Source organism: Schistocerca cancellata, chromosome 3 (assembly GCF_023864275.1).
Source record: "Schistocerca cancellata isolate TAMUIC-IGC-003103 chromosome 3, iqSchCanc2.1, whole genome shotgun sequence".
In the NCBI taxonomy this organism is placed as follows: domain Eukaryota; kingdom Metazoa; phylum Arthropoda; class Insecta; order Orthoptera; family Acrididae; genus Schistocerca; species Schistocerca cancellata.
The window spans coordinates 94988893-95007260 of record NC_064628.1 but is presented as its reverse complement, the minus strand read 5'-3'; positions in this window follow the sequence as shown (position 1 = coordinate 95007260).

The following is an 18368-nucleotide window of genomic DNA, read 5'->3' as shown; positions in this document are numbered from 1 at the left end:
ACCTGGAGCTAATGGGCGGCCGCCCCGGGTGACCCTTCCTCGAGGCGATGACCTGAGATGGGCGAGCGGTCCACCGCGCGGAAATCCATCTGCTGGCAACGCACCACACGCACGCGACCGTGACGAGACGGCCGCGGTGAAACAACACAAGGGGCGTGGAGCCTTTTGACAGGTACTGCCCAGAGAAACTTGCAGACGTCAACGACGCCTATCGACATTTCCTGATGGATGCCTGCTGTCAAGCGACAGTAAATCATGGTTCGATGTTCTCTGGTCGCTAAGGGTGGCACAAAAGAAGAGCCATTAAGTGTCATCCTTGCCCAGGAATATCAAACCGGCGAGCCAATTGAGGATAACCCAAGAATGTAACAACACAAAGGGCGTGGAGCCTTTTGACACATACTGTCCAGAGTAACTGGCAGACTTCAATGACGCCTATCAACATCTCCTGACGGATGCCCACTGTCAAGCGACAGTAAATCATGGTTCGATGTTCTCTGGTCGCTAAGGGTGGCACAAAAGAAGAGCCATTAAGTGTCATCCTTGCCCAGGAATATTAACCTGGCGTGTCAAACGAGGATACCGCACGAATTTGACAACAAAAACATGGAACCAAATCGAGATGACGTGAGACGGGAGAAACTTCATGAGAGGGCAGAGACGGCGGGATCGCACGCAACAGATGGACAAAAAAAAATCCCTACTGACAGCTGCGGCGACGAACCCCCCTCTTTCCCCTATATTGTGCCTCGGAACAGTGGAAGTACTGAGTGTGTCAGTGAACAGTGATTATACGGTTCTTAGTCCAGTGCAAATACGTGTGTTTCTGTCAGAGAAACTCTGACTCATGTGTTTTGCAGGAGTTCGATTTATTGGTGTTTATTAGACTGACTTTTGTATTTTGCAGGTGTTCTATTTATCTTTTTAGACTTTGACTCTTATATTTTGCAGGTGTTTTATTTATAGGTTTCTTTTTTTGTTTTAGATGTTGACTATTGTACTGCTTTATTTATCAATGTTTGTTTTTGTGTGAGGTATTAGATTTGTGATATTTTGTTTCGTAAATTCATTGCTGTGGCATTGCTTCGTTTATCAGTCAGATAGCTTTTTATTCTCATTGAACTGTGATCGATTAGCCTTTGCATGGGGCATATTTACTGTGAGGAACCCCTGAAGGGTAACAATCACATAATTATTGTAGTTTCAGTATAATGACAGTGCTCATTGTTTGCTAGCTAATTGAAATATAGTAGAGTGATTAAATGAGTGCCACATAGCTATTTTAATTCTACAAATTATTAGTTTTATACGATATAGAATTTTTTTGCGATAACCACTTTGTAAAACATGTTTTTTCTCTTATGATTTTGTTGCTTTTGCAGATTGTGCATTGTTATGTTCTGCTTTTTAATACCGATGTTATTTGATGTTCTTTTTTTAATTGCTGTGGCACCTTTGCTATTTTCATAAATTTTGCTTGTTAATAAACAGTCATAAATTTTCCTGTGATCAGTTGGCTCTTGCAATGAGCAAATACTGGTGAACTCCATAAGGGTAACAACCAGAAATTGTTTTCATATTAATGACACAGGAACCATTCTTTTTACTTGCTGACCAAATTAGGTCTACACTACCTTTTAAATAGGTGTCACAGATTGTGTTCTTTTTTTTCTGTTTGAAATTGGTAGATTCTAAAGATGTGTTGAAATTATTGTGTTTTAGCAAGTAGCTGGTGTCCTTTTGCCTTTTCTTTTACACTTTTGGTTTAAGTAGGGTGTGAGAAGCCTGCTTGGGAATGTCCTAGCATGGCCAGAAAATTCCCTGCACAGTCTTTTCCCGGAGCGTTGGGGTTATGAAAGGTCTCTGTTGGATTCCTTTCATGTTTAATTTCTTAAATCTGTTGCCATTTATGGAATAAATTCCTCTTCTAAATGTACTGTGGCGTTTCTGACTATCTGGGAGGAGACTGAGCAGTGGAACGTGTTACTTTTACACATAAACAAGAACGATCTGTCACACTACTACACTTTAAAGCACAGTTTATATGTAATTCTTATATGTAATTCATGTCACACAGTCTCATACGGAACCTACATCCGCTTTCTTTTATATACTGTATATGATAAGATACTGTCATCCCCCTTCCCTTTTGTGTGAGAGGATGAATGAGCATATGTATTTCTAGTTGCATGCTTGAGGGTAGCAGACAAGGCTGTCTGCTAGAGAACAGTAGGACCAACGTCGGAACAGGTAGCTACGCTTCCTAAAAGCAAAGAGGTTTCTATCCTTAGTATGGTCCTGTCCGTCCGTTGTCATGTTGGTATAGGAAGCTGCCCCTCTGGCACTTCCGTTGGTCTTTGTGAGCCACCGTCAGGAAGCACGCTCGGCAGTAGGGCAGTTGCAGTGTGGCCGTGGCGAGCGTCTGAAGTGGTAAGATCTCCGGCTAAGCGCGTGTCTGTTAAGTCCGTAGGACAATGGATTTCTTAAGTTCAGCCTAACTGAAAATTTAATCACTTTTATTTCGGGTTTAGGTCTAAAATATCCGATGTTATCTTAAATTGCAGCGCAGTGTAATTATCGTGTGAAGTTCAGATTATTTTTCGGTAGTTGCTTTGTTACTACTTTATGAGTAAAGTGGAACCACGTGTTGATCAGTAACTCTAACTAAGTTCATCAATCTTAAATCCGAATGTGCGTGAGATTATAACGTCTCGTCTTGAGAATATTTTTTTTTATATAGCAACTTTTCTTTATGCTTTTCTTTATGTTCAACCCACGTGGGGTGTACTTTGCGAGACCAGTACCACGTGCTTATATAACTGTTTGACCCATCAGGTTAATAGTAAGACGTTAGTAACCAGTTCAAGGTTTTTCTTTTGTCAATTGCTTTTCGATCTAATGTATTTTAATTATCAAAATTATTGTGGAGTTGTACGCTTTGTGTAAACCAAGTTGACCACGTGGAGCATGTGGTGTAATCATCAAAGTAGCCCTCAGCTATTCTTTTTGCGAAGACTTCACAAAGAGTTAATATGAATTTAGTATACCAGTGTGTGGTAATTACATGACGGACAGGATTGTGGTATGAACGTAATTTCTTTGGGTAAAAACTGAATCTGTTGGTTGTGGTTAATTTCTTCTTGCTTATGTTTCAATGTTCTTCGTGTGTTATTTTATGAATGCAGTGTTGTATCCAGTCTCCCAATCTTGGCTCCATAGTTTATGTGTTCCGTAAGATTACAATCTCACATTCTTTTCAATCGTAAATAAGGCACCAGCTCAGTTATAACTCACGTATAATATGCTGAAATTCCAATGAACAATCTTAAAATAAATTTCCAAATATAAACTGATTTGTTTCTTTTTATTTAAATTCTCCTTTTTTATATATATATTACCGGTTTTGTATGACTATTAAAAGATTATCATTAATGTTAGGCCGCTTGGTAAACCTTGACTAAATATCTAATGAAACAGTTGCCCAGTAATCCACGGTTAACGTCCCCAGACAGATCACGGCTTTTAACCCACTTTCATTGTCAATTAGCACCGATTTCAGTATACCAAAATTAAAGTAACAATATTACACTTCAGCATACCAAATTAAAGTAAGAACATTACAACATGTAAAGTAAATTATTTCGTTATGTTTTCGAACTTCCACTGCTGTGAGTGTGAATTCTGAATCCTTCCTGGTCATGCTGCCAAAATGTTTTATGAATTTATTTGTAAAGGTATAGACAATGGAAGTTAAAATGTCCTGTGGTGGCTCTCGTGCTCCAAGTCGGCCCGTTTGACGTCCTACCCCCCCGTTAACAGGTCTGAAGATATTAAAAATTTGATCGAAACAGGTAATCATTGGAATCACAAATGCGACAGGAGACCACAGTATGAACGTTAGAACAATAATCAGTTTTCACCGATTATCTTCACTTGACATGAAATTTTTATAAAGACGATTGAAATGGAAGTGCACGTAGTTATTGACTTTCCCTCGTAGTTTTTTTAAAAAAAAGTAAACTGAAAGATTTCATTGATGAAACTAAAAAAAAAAAAAAAATGTCTCTCAGCACTATGGGACTTACTTTCTGAGGTCATCAGTCCCCCTAGAACTTAAAAGTACTTAAACCTAACTAACCTAAGGACATCACACACATCCATGCCCGATGCAGGATTCGAACCTGCGACCGTAGCGGTCGCGCAGTTCCAGACTTTAGCACCTAGAACCGTTCGGCCACTTCAGCCGGCTGAAACTCCAAAGAAAAATGTGTTTTGGACATAACAACATGCAAACCATCTTCATTTTAAGTAGCAGAGGTTGAAAATACCGCTTAAGTTGTAAATTACTATATTTTCACACGACCGGTTTCGGACTGTTATAACGCCATCCGCAGGTGTCGTAGCTGTGCTGCCAATGAGTACACCGCGTCTGGTACACGCGGCACTCGGGGACCACAGCACAGTTACGACACCTGAGGATGGCGTTATAACAGTCCGAAACCGGTCGTGTGAAAATAAATTAATTTACAACTTAAGCGGTATTTTCAAGCTCTGCTATAATGCTCAGTTGCGGTCATTCTGCCAACAGGATTGTTTGTTGATTTAAAATGATCCAGTCTAAAAATTCATCTATCTGGCAGTAATAGTGGCAATATTTGGTAAATGGCAGAGTTTATGTGTAGCGTAAACGTTGACTGTGTGTGAACTAGGAAGATTTGAGATACTAAGAGAGCAGGGGAGAGGGGGGGGGGGCGGGGGAGGGGTACGCTGGTCACCATTCCAAGGCAACAACGGGGCGCTGTGTTTGAGAGGCACCCACATGCCTTGCCCATACTGTGGCATCAAGCAGTCAGGCTTGCAAGATGAGTGGTCTGCCAAGCGAGTGGATTCATTTTTTATTTATCAAGTAACAAGAACTATAGTACTCACAATTAAGTTAAAAGTTATTCTCCTGCATGGATATAACGCAACGGAAACGCACATCTGACTATTAGTAATTTACACAACACTGACTGTTCACTACGCACTGGCAATACCACATTTTCTTTCTTATTTAACGGCTTTTATCAACACGTGGCCATCGCACTGAATATGAATGGCGCACACATTATAAATTCTGGATATCATGACAACATACAATTCGAAGGAAAAATCACCAATCTTTTTCTTTTCACTATCTTATTTATTCCTATAAATTCTATAACCTAAACGCACAAATTCTATAACCTACAACAATAACACATGAGAAATTCCGCCCAGTGGGCATGGCTCTACATTGGTGATTCTCTATCTCATGGTCTCGTAATTATTTAATGCTACAGTGCACTTTCTGGATAGGATGGTGGATCTTTTGCTATATCTCACACTTCGACTCTCACAACCATCACCTCGAAACTTTCCTCCAGACCGAGCGGTACAAACGGAACATGCATAACCCACTACCTCTGAAACTACCTTGCTACTCTCCCATGCAAACCACACATACTTAAATTACATGACATACACCACACTGCAACATGGAATACGACATAAGGAATAGTCACAACATTATAATCACATCACTTTCAGCTTTCCCACTTCAATTAGTATTCATCCCAGTTCCACACGACACTGCCCCACTTCGTAACTTTTCTTTCCTACTACGAACTCTGGACGTTATATGCACATCTTCCTGTGCAATGCAAGCCAAGTGGCGTTGCTGGATAGACGGCTGACTCACCTTGCTTCTCTCTCAGAGTATTAGAGTTTGAATCAAGCGTCACACGGAAACACAACACGCAAAGTAATATTAAGAACATATTCATCACACACGCGAGTCCTCAACTGATAGCATGCACGAGTACTTCTCTTTATCCTTTGTCTCATACACAGATTGAGACTCAGACAGTACTCACCACGTGGAAGTACTCGTCTCTAATTTCAAGTCCTGCACACGCCATTTCTTAAATATTTCCAACTTATAGTACACACGCTAGTAATTCAGCTTAACCTAAGCACTCGGAAGTATTTCAACTTATTGCTACACGTGGTTTCATTGTGACCGTTGGTCACTTCCGAAGATTACTACGATCCCATTAATATTACCTGCCTGGCATTTAATTCTCCCCACAAAAGTTCCTGAAATAGAGAAATTATTATTCTAAACTACTCTTAAGTATTTCACATGCATACCATGTCTCCACTCTTTTGTGCTTACGGAGCATGCCTAAGACAGGTCTTACCAACACTAGATCCAGCGGCAGAGTGCTGAAACATTGCCGTTCTTCAGGTCATCTCGCACCTCTGTCGAGGTGGGGGAAGACCATGATACCGTATTGGTCAGCCACATTTCAGGCGGTCAAAGCTCCGGTAAGTTTCATCTCTTTGGTTCCACCAAAGGTGGCCAAAGGATCGTCTCAAAGATGATCATATATTCACATTCACTATCTGCGGTTAGCAGACGACCATACATTCATTCATTTCACAGATCTCACCAAACTGGATGTAGGGATTTATTTTGTGGGACTGCACATGTGATCAATTAAATAAATAAATTGTCATTCTTTCCCACACTGGTATCCGGCTTCGCTGTATTAATTGAAATTGAGTTATTATTAGAAAAAATATGTTGTTCTGACAAGAATAATGAAGTATGTTATACCTATTTTCAATGTCGGGCGGTACTGTACCCTTTCATGTTGAGTAAAAAAGAGTCTGAGAACTACTGTCTTGGGGGGAGGGGGGGGGGGCGCTGCAGACGGGCAAAGTGTTTTGACGCCCGAGGCGTTACATTAAAAACAAGCGTGACTCCGCGCGATAACCTTGACGGTGTCAGCAGAGACGGGGAGATGTGACTTGCCTTCCGGACGAATTCCGGTGGGACGCGAGCGGAGCTGACGGCGTGCTGACGGGGGCGGCGTGTCAGCAGGCTGCGTCCCATTCCTGCACGCATTGCGTGCCCGCGCTCAGCGCTGACGCACGCCGCGTGCGAAGCTCTCTCTGCCCGCTGGCTGTGTGGTGAGCAGCTCACGCTGATCATTGTTCAGAATGTGTGTGAATTCCTATGGGACCAAATTGCTGAGGTCATCGATCCCTGGACTTACACGCTACTTAAACTAACTTATCCTCAGGACAACACACACCCATGCCCTAGGGAGGACTCGGAACATCCCGCGGTAGGGGACGTGCAGTCCGTGACATGGCGCCTCAAACCGCACGGCCAATTCGCGCGGTCCTGCTCATTCACGTCACGGCTCTTCCAATACCGTAAATAACTTAACAATTATTTTAAGCTGCCGAAGTCTCACAGAACTCGGCATTTTAATGGGAGACGAATCATTGGCACAACGTATTAGCAAAATACGTAAACGTTTTGGAAATTTTCATCGTGCGTCACAAGCTTCTTCCACGTCTCCTCCCTCTTTTTCTTCTGCTTCAGGGTTAGGCCTAGGCGCTCTTCCGGTCTCACCATCTCATCCTTGGTCTTCCCGCACTTCTCTTGCCACACGGTTAATAATCCACTGATACTTCAGGAAGTCTGAAATACGTGTTGCCTCCATTTCTCTTTGTACTGAATTGCCTTTTGAATTACTGATTCGATTCCTAATTCTTCTCTTATTACTGCGTTTCTAATTTTGTCTTTCCTTGTGTAGCCTTTCGCAGATCTTAGTAATTTCATTTCTGATGCGTCTGGTTTGCCGTCTTTCTTTCTCAGCGTCTAGCTTTCTGTCCCATGTAATGAAATAGGAACCGCTATGTCTTTATAAAATTTCAGTTGTGCCTCCTTCCCTGTTTAACGCTTAGGCGTTCCTCCTATTGTGACACGTACACACTGGTAAGTATTAATTATTTTTCTGTATATCCATATATTGATCGTATGATGCGTCACGTTCCTAATACTTGAAATGGGCTACCTGTTCTATCGATTATTTGTGAGGACTTCTTTTATTGCTACTGTGTGAACACCTAAAAAGACCAAGGTTTTAGTTTTATTTATAGATATAGTCAGGTTGTAGCTTCACTTATTCTATTTAGATTATGTAATGCCATTTGTAATTAATCATCTCGGTCTTGTACAACAACTTGATCGTCCGCGAATAACACGGTGTCAATATTTTTATTCCTTCTAATATTTATGCCTGATGGTGGTCTGTCTCTTTTCCATTCCTTGAACATGTGATTTATATTGATATTGAATAATGTAGGTGAGAAGCTACACCCTTGTTTTACTCCTTGATTTGTCCGTTACAAGCCTGAGATACAATTAAGTGAAACAAAATTCGTAAACGATCTGAAACTCAAACATAAAACATCTAAAACACAGACTAGGTCCCAGTAAAGAAGCCGCATACCGTCGAAGTTGACACTATTTTGTATTGGCAACCAAAATGGACGACACTACAAAACCCTAGGTTACTTTTACAAGTAATCTGTAAGGGAATCGTACAGATCCGGAAACTGCCATTACCTGTAAACGGCATCTCCTTCTCAGAAGAGATGCCGTATGACGTCCAGTTTCAAACGAAGGAACCTGTTTCAGTTGAGCTACCAACCGATCCCTTCTTCTAGTCAAGCTGTGCCACAAACTCCTCCCCAACTCTATTCAATACCTATGTGATCTACCTATGTAATCTTCAGCATTCTTCTGTAGCACCACATTCGAAAGCTTCTATTCTCTTCTTGTCTAAACTATTTATCGTCCATGTTTCACTTCCATACATGGCTACACTCCATACAAATACTTTCAGAAACGACTTCCCGACACTTAAATCTACACTCGATGTTAACAAATTTCTCTTCTTCAGAAACGCTCTCCTTGCCATTGCCAGTCTACATTTTGTATCCTCTCTACTTCGACCATCATCAGTTATTTTGCTCCCCAAATAGCAAAACTCCTTTACTACTTTAAGTGTCTCATTTCCTAATCTAATTCCCTCTGCATCACCCGACTTAATTCGACTACATTCCATTATCCTCGTTTTGATTTTGTTGGTGTTCATCTTATATCCTCCTTTCAAGATCTTGTCCATTCCGTTCAGCTGCTCTTGCAGGTCATTTGCTGTCTCTGACAGAATTACAATGTCATCAGCGAACCTCAAAGTTTTTATTTCTTCTCCATGGATTTTAATACCTACTCCGAATTTTTCTTTTGTTTCCTTTACTGCTTGCTCAATATACAGATTGAATAACATCGGGGAGAGGCTACAACACTGTCTTACTACCTTCCCAACCACTGCTTCCCTTTCATGTCCCTCGACCCTTATAACTGCCATCTGGTTTCTGTACAAATTGTAAATAGCCTTTCCCTCCCTGTATTTTATCCCTGCCACCTTCAGAATTTGAAAGAGAGTATTCCAGTCAACATTGTCAAAAGCTTTCTCTAAGTCTACAAATGCTAGAAACGTAGGTTTGCCTTTCGTTAATCTATTTTCTAAGATAAGTCGTAGGGTCACTATTGCCTCACGTGTTCCAATATTTCTACGGAATCCAAACTGATCTTCCCCGAGGTCGGCTTCTACCAGTTTTTCCAGTCGTCTGTAAAGAATTCGCGTTAGTATTTTGCAGCTGTGACTTATTAAACTGATAGTTCGGTAATTTTCACATCTGTCAACAACATTGTATGTGCTCCTAATTAACGGGGATAGGTATTTCCTCGCTGGACGACAAAAGACTGAAATATGGTTGGTCAGTGTTCGGAAGAATCTGCAGAGAGGGAGAATATTCCGTGGTTTCGAAAATATGATTCGCCTCCTGCAGTTACGAGGGGGTGGAGGCGAGCTTTGCTGGGAAGCCAGCAGTGGAGAGAAAGTGTGTCTTCCGTTTTGAGCGCCCGAGTTTGAAGGTCGCCAAGTATCAACTTTTGTTGATACAGACGAACTTGCTGTCTTTGCTCTCAGGAGATTTTATAGTTAGAACGGTTAGGCGCTGTACTGTTGCAACTTACATAATTCTGGACTTCACCTCCGCGTAGGGAATCGCCCTTGAGTGCGCAGCGTTCAGTAATTGAGAGCACTTCTTCTGCCTATAGTCACGTTGAGACGTTATCTGAAATCCGTCCTTGTGGCTGGGAGTTCGCGTTTCTCGTCTGTAGCACCCAGAGTGGAGAGGACAGGATTAGACTGTACTTGTCAGAGGATCATCTTCTGTCGTCCTAGTGTTTGAATGAGGTTTTTTTTTTATATTTTGTGGTTGGAGTTCTTCCATTGTTGCAGACGTGTAAGAGAACCATCACAGAGACGCACTATACTCAGTACATACGGTGATATTGCTAATTGCTTTGGCTTATTAGGGCTATAAAGCTAAACAGCTGTCATCACGTAAATTTTTATTTCCACTGAGGTTGCACACCACTGTAGATCATCTTTGAAAGTAGTGTCTTCTAGTGTTTGGTACGTAGGTTATGTCAGTCATCTCGCGTTATTTGTATTAGATCGCGTAGCCATAAAAAGGGGTAGATTTGGGCAATTGATCAATCATATTACTTTCGAAATCCATTTGCATTTCTTTATGTCCATTGGTCATTGATATATAAACATTTGTAATATATAAAGGGGTTTTAATCCACAATAAATGTATTTGCAGAAAGAGCATTTATCATTTGTAGTTACTAGTTCCTTTAATTATTCATTTATGCTGATGCTGTAATTTATATATAAAAGAGGAAGAGGGAGGAGATAATATCACCATTAAGAGATCCTAAGATCTGCTTCAGGGAGTCGTCAGACAGAGCCAAATCTTCATTTTAAAGTTCAGTATTTTCCGTTGCGCACATTCATTTTACACCCGCCTTCAGTAGCATCTTGGATATGTTTAAAAATATAGTTTTATAGCCAGAAGACTGGGAAATAATATGGCGTATCGGAATCTTGAATAAAAACAACCCGCTTTCAGAAAAAGAAGTGTTGCATTACTTACTGGTGCCCCTCATACAATTTGAAAGGTGCTACATAAAAATTAGAATCATATAAACACAATTCCGAATCTACTTATTGGTGACAAACTTATACAGCCAACAGATTTCGTTTCTATCAAGTATGGTTGAATTGTGGGCCATATTGTTATATCAAAATGTGCACCCCATATGGGTGCCATACTACACAATGTCAGAAGAATATTTGGGTGTAACGGGATGTAGAACAAGAAACTGAACAATCTTATACGTTGAAATGTAGTAGGAGAAACAGATGGCTTGACTAGCGTTGCTTGTAGGAGGCAACGAAACCACGATCCATAATGGGAGATAAAAAGCTTCCATTCGAAGAAATGGATGACCGGAGACAAAAGGCTTCCATTCGAAGAAATGGATGATAATTTCATCAATTATTCTGTATAGAGTCTGCTTGCCAATATTTATTTGGTTATTGAGCAACTGTTTCTTTTGTGTTAATGCTGTTTGTATGTGGAAATTTTCTTGGAAAGGGAAGTGGTTTCTGTCTTTACTGATTTTTGTGATATTCATATTGTTTTCAATATTGCTTGGTCTATGGTGTTGTTTTTTTAGATGATCCGCAAATGTTGAATGATTTGTACCGTATTTAAATGGTCTTTATATTTTGTGTCGAATGTCTTGTCAGCCATTCCAGTGTATATCTTCTCACAATCTCTGCAACTGAGCTGATAGATACCGCATTGTTGTTATTGAATTTGTTGTGGTAGGTCATTGTATGACATTTTTCTTGTTGTAGTGCAAGTTGTACGTGTTAGTGTGGTTTGGTTAGTTTTTTTTCATTATTTGTTTCTTTATTTCGTTGTTTAGTTTGTTTACCATTGTTTTCTTGTGGCCATTTTTAATGCTATTTGTTTTGTAATGGATAACTCTTTCTGGTTATTATAAATGTTTCGGGTGATCCGGTTCAGCTTGTTTAAGATGTATCTGACTGCTGCTTGTTTGTGGTTCTGTGGCTGGTTTGAGGTTGCACTTAAGATGATGTCACTTGCTGTGGGTTTTTTGTGTATGTTAAATGTGTGTTTATTGTTATTTTTTCTTATGCTTATGTCTAAAAAGTTGAGTGACTTTTCTTGTTCTTCTTCTATTGTGAACTTAATGTTTTAGTGTACAGTATTTATGTCTTTCTCTATTCTTACACAATACATAAATACACAGAAACATAATAAATAGAATTATGCACATACAATAATCTCATTAAAGGAAAGTTGCAGGTCAAAGACAAGGTAGTGGAAAGATTATGTTGGCAACACTACAAAACACAAACCACAACAGATACTTGAAAGACAAAAACAGACAGAATACAGTGGTGTGCATAAAAATGTGTTGTGAAAAACATAATAAATGCATAGTGCTGCAGAACATCTAAAAAGTAAATCAAAATTATCAGTGTCTAACGCAGAAAAACAACGATGTGCTAGCAGACCGACATTTCCCGACGTAAGGGAGAAATCAACCGAAAATCACCGTAAGTACAAATCAACTAATTCTTAACTAACTGTTTTTCGATCTAAAAGCAGGTAAAAATGTAAATAACTGAATTACAGACCAATGATGATGATTTACCTCAATAAAGCAAAACGCGTCTGGTGAAAAAAATATCACGCATTCTGTAATTGCAACTACAGAACAAAAATATCCTCAAGAACTGTAATACTGACTTACTGCAAAATAACTCCAAGTGAGAGGCTCGAGGAAAACTTGATTGCTTAAAACATAATGACTGGGCGTCAGTTACTGGGAGTGATGTGGTGTAGAATACACTTTTGTGAACAAAAGAAAAATATTTTAGTACGTGACAAGTCTACAGCAGAAATGTTGGAATACTGGGTTGACGTTTCTACGCCTGCCATGTATCAAAAATAATGAATACTGATTTACAAAAACATCGACCCAATCTCTGAACAGAAGCTCAAAAGAACCTGCCAAGAACAGTTGCTAATTTTCAGAAGTTTATTAAAGTGAAGTAGCGCAACATTATAAACCACATTTCTACGCTTCTACATCTACATCTACATGATTACTCTGCAATTCACATTTAAGTGCCTTGGCAGAGGGTTCATCGAACCACAATCATACTATCTCTCTACCATTCCACTCCCGAACAGCGTGTCCGCCGCTCGTGGTCTCGCGGTAGCGTTCTCGCTTCCCGAGCACGGGGTCCCGGGTTCGATTCCCGGCGGGGTCAGGGATTTTCACCTGCCTCGAGATGACTGGGTGTTTGTGTTGTCCTCATCATTTCATCATCATCCACGAAAGTGGCGAAATTGGACTGAGCAAAGGTTGGGATATTGTACGGGCGCTGATAACCACGCAGTTGAGCGCCCCACAAACCAAAACATCATCAAAAAACATCATCCCGAACAGCGCGCGGGAAAAACGATCACCTAAACCTTTCTGTTCGAGCTCTGATTTCTCTTATTTTATTTTGATGATCATTCCTACCTATGTAGGTTGGGCTCAACAAAATATTTTCGCATTCGGAAGAGAAAGTTGGTGACTGAAATTTCGTAAATAGATCTCGCCGCGACGAAAAACGTCTTTGCTTTAATGACTTCCACCCCAATTCGCGTATCATATCTGCCACACTCTCTCCCCTATTACGTGATAATACAAAGCGAGCTGCCCTTTTTTGCACCCTTTCGATGTCCTCCGTCAACCCCACCTGGTAAGGATCCCACACCGCGCAGCAATATTCTAACAGAGGATGAACGAGTGTAGTGTAAGCTGTCTCTTTAGTAGACTTGTTGCATCTTCTAAGTGTCCTGCCAATGAAACGCAACCTTTGGCTCGCCTTCCCCACAATATTATCTATGTGGTCGTTCCAACTGAAGTTGTTCGTAATTTTAACACGCAGGTACTTAGTTAAATTGACAGCCTTGAGAATTGTATTATTTAGCGAGTAATCGAATTCCAACGGATTTCTTTTGGAACTCATGTGGATCACCTCACACTCTTCGTTATTTAGCGTCAACTGCCACCTGCCACACCATACAGCAATCTCTTCTAAATCGCTTTGCAACTGATACTGGTCTTCGGATGACCTTACTAGACGGTAAATTACAGCATCATCTGCGAAAAACCTAAGAGAACTGCTCAGATTGTCACCCAGGTCATTTATATAGATCAGGAACAGCAGAGGTCCCAGGACGCTTCCCTGGGGAACACCTTATATCACTTCAGTTTTACTCGATGATTTGCCGTCTGTTACTACGAACTGCGACCTTCCTGACAGGAAATCACGAATCCAGTCGCACAACTGAGACAATACCCCATAGGCCCGCAGCTTGATTAGAAGTCGCTTGTGAGGAACGGTGTCAAAAGCTTTCCGGAAATCTAGAAATACGGAATCAACTTGAGATCCCCTGTCGATAGCGGCCATTACTTCACGCGAATAAAGAGCTAGCTGCGTTGCACAAGAACGATGTTTTCTGAATCCATGCTGTTTACGTATCAATAGATCGTTCCCTTCGAGGTGCTTCATAATGTTTGAATACAGTGTATGCTCCAAAGCCCTACTGCAAACCGACGTCAATGATATAGGTCTGTAGTTCGATGGATTACTCCTACTACCCTTCTTAAACACTGGTGTGACCTGCGCAATTTTCCAATCTGTAGGTACCGATCTATCGGTGAGCGAGCGGTTGTATATGATTGCTAAGTAGGGAGCTATTGTTTCAGCGTAATCTGAAAGGAACCTAATCGGTATACAATCTGGACCTGAATACTTGCCCGTATCGACCGATTTGAGTTGCTTCGCAACCCCTAAGGTATCTACTTCTAAGAAACTCATGATAGCAGCTGTTCGTGTTTCAAATTCTGGAATATTCCATTCGTCTTCCCTGGTGAAGGAATTTCGGAAAACTGCGTTCAATAACTCTGCTTTAGCGGCACAGTCGTCGGTAACAGTACCATCGGCACAACGCAGCGAAGGTATTGATTGCCTCTTGCCGCTTGTGTACCTTACATACGACCAGAATTTCTTCGGAATTTCCAACAAATTTCGAGACAATGTTTCGTTGTGGAACCTATTAAAGGCATCTCGCATTGAAGTCCGTGCCAAATTTCGCGCGTCTGTAAATTTTAGCCAATCTTCGGGATTTCGCGTTCTTCTGAACTTCGCATGCTTTTTCCGTTGCCTCTGGAACAGCGTTCGGACCTGTTTTGTGTACCATGAATCTCTCTATTGCTGTTGATACTATATCTTTGAATTTGAGCCACATCTCGTCTACATTTGCATAGTCAGTTCGGAAGGAATGGAAATTGCCTCTTAGGAAGGCTTCTAGTGACACTTTATCCGCTTTTTTAAATAAAATTATTTTGTGTTTGTTTCTGGTGGGTTTGGAAGAAACGGTATTGAGCCTAGCTACAACGACCTTGTGATCACTAATCCCTGTATCAGTCATGACGCTCTCTGTTAGCTCTGGATTGTTTGTGGCTAAGAGGTCAAGTGTGTTTTCGCAACCATTTACAATTCGCGTATGTTCTTGGACTAACTGCGCGAAGTAATTTTCGGAGAAAGCATTTAGGACAATCTCGGAAGATGTTTTATGCCTACCACCGGTTTTGAACAAGTATTTTTGCCAACATATCGAGGGAAGGGTGAAGTCCCCACGAACTATAACCGTGTGAGTGGGGTATTTATTTGTTACGAGACTCAACCACTGCTGACATACACAAACACTCCACCACCAATTCTGCCTAATCTATCTTTCCTGAACACCGTCTGAGACTTCGTAAAAATTTCTGCAGAACTTATTTCAGGCTTTAGCCAGCTTTCTGTACCTACAACGATTTCAGCTTCTGTGCTTTCTATTAGCGCTTGAAGCTCAGGGACTTTCCCAGCACAACTACAACAATGTAAAAGGATATAATATTTGACTTTTAGGAACTCGTTGAAAAATTATCATACATCGCTGTTTACTCTCTGTGGCTATTACGAGACAACTGAATGGATATTTTTACACTACCAGCAATGATAATACACAGTTTATCAGTAAATGTATGTAGTTGGTTACACGCATAAAGTGCTATGGTATTGGAGACGAAAACCAATGCTGCATTTAAAAATCAAAAGCCAAAAAACACAGATTACGTCATCAATAGAGGGCCAATAGTTCCATGGACTGTGGAAATTAAAATCTTACAGTACCACAACAGCGCAAGTAATAACGGTCTTCAGTTAATAGAAAATAATATGAGAGTACGCCAAACAAAGACGTAAGCACGAAGTACCAGTACAAATCAGATTACCAGGATCGAAACTGGAGATCATTTAGTAGACGATGTAAAAGAAGTCTGCTACTTGTGAAGCTAAATAACTCGTAACGGATGACATAGGGAGAGAGCAGACTATCATATCCAAAGAGAGGATTATTCGCATAAACATCTCTGCTGGTATCAAATAATATACACAAGAATGGAAAAGAAAACTTGAGGACCTGTTAGATGACGATCAGTTTGGCTTCAGGAAAGGTAAAGGCAACAGAGAGGCAGTTATGACGTTAGGTTTGATAATGGAAGCATCAAGACGCCTTCATACGATTTGTCGACCTGTAAAAAACCTTTTGACAATGAAAGGCGGGACAAAATGTTCGAAATCCTGAGAAAAATAGGAGTAAGGTATAGCGCAAGCCGGATAACATACAACACGTAGGCTACACGAACCAAGAAGGAAAAGAATGTAAGACATCGATGTAGTCTTTCCCTCACCGTTCAGTCGGTACATCGGAGACGCGATGGAAACAAAGATTAGGTTCAGGTGTGGAATGTTTGTTGAAATGAAATCTACTAACGTCAAACACTAGCCTTGACTTGGGGAAGAAATTTCTGTGAATGTACGTTTGGAGCCCAGTACCGTATGGTGGTGAAACATGGACTGTTGGAAAAAGGAAAAGAAAAAATCGAAGCGTTTCAGATGTGGTGGTTAAAGAAGATTAGGTGGACTGCTAAGGAACGATGAGATTCTGTGCATAATCGGCCCCAAAAGGGACACGTGGAAAATACTCGCTAATAGGACATGATGACAGGACATGTGCTAAGGCACCAGGACGCAACTTTCGTGGTGCTAGAGGGAGGCTCAGAGAGCATATCTCTGAGAAACTGGAATATGTAACTTCGAACAAATAATCTGTTCACATTTCAAAATCTAGACAATCTTGTCAATACTGTATGTAATAGTCTGTCATCATATTATTACTCTATTAGACACCAGTAATCAGTAAGTGAAATCAAATTAAGGCGAATTACCATCATAAACCATTTACAAGTTAAAATTTTTGAAACAGACGCAACTGGTAACTGACGTAAGTTTTCATTTTCAAGACAGGGAAAATTCTTAAGATATTAAAGAAACACAGTTCATTTGCAATTATCATTTATTCCCTGATAGAAAAAAAAGGGCTCTGAGCACTATGGGACTTAACTGCTGAGGTCAACCCAACTAAGGACATCACACACATCCGTGCCCGAAGCAGTTCGAACCTGCGACCGTAGCGGTCGCGCGGTTCCAGACTGTAGCGCCTAGAACCGCTCGGCCACTCTGGCAGGCCTTGGTAGAAAACCTTCTACCATTTCAGGATGAGGCACGACCGACGAAGTGTGTCTTAACCGTTCACAGGTTTTATCAGTACTTTTAAAAATATGCAGAAGTTTACTCACTATAAAATTTTATTACTGGAGGGTTAACAATATCCTCCGAACAGATTTCATATATTACACAGTACTTAAGTATATAACATGCATTGTGATATATATTGTTGTCTCACAACAACAAAAACAATATAAAACGCCAGAAACGCCATATAGCGGAGTCTAAGTTACATTACATGTGATTCTAAAATCAGTCACTATGTGGAAACAATGGCGAGGAAACAACATGTCCGCCTACGTACACCGCCCTCTAGGTACAACTCTCTCACACAAACAGATAATAAAGATATAACTGAAAGAACGATAAACGGATAAAACTAGACAGATAAGAATCTATGAGGAGAACAGTCAAACACTATCTGAAAGGGAAAGGAAAACAAGTGTAGAAACTGATGAAACATTGGTACCGACAGGACGAAAGCTATCAAACGACTGCAGAGATAAAATTCCTTACACCAGTCACGGAGTACGCTTTAATGGATAAGATAAAAAACAAAGTAGTCACAGATGCGCGTAAAGGTAGTAGAAAAGAGGAGATGATAGACATGTGGGACCTTGGAAATGTAATGCATAACAGCAGAATAAGAAAAATAGTTCCTTATTGGCTCAAATGGCTCTGAGCACTATGCGACTTAACTTCTGAGGTCATCAGTCGCCTAGAACTTAGAACTAATTAAACATAACTAACCTAAGGACATCACACACATCCATGCCCGACGCAGGATTCGAACCTGCGACCGTAGTGGTCGCAGGGCTCCAGACTGTAGCGCCTAGAACCGCACGCCCACTCCGG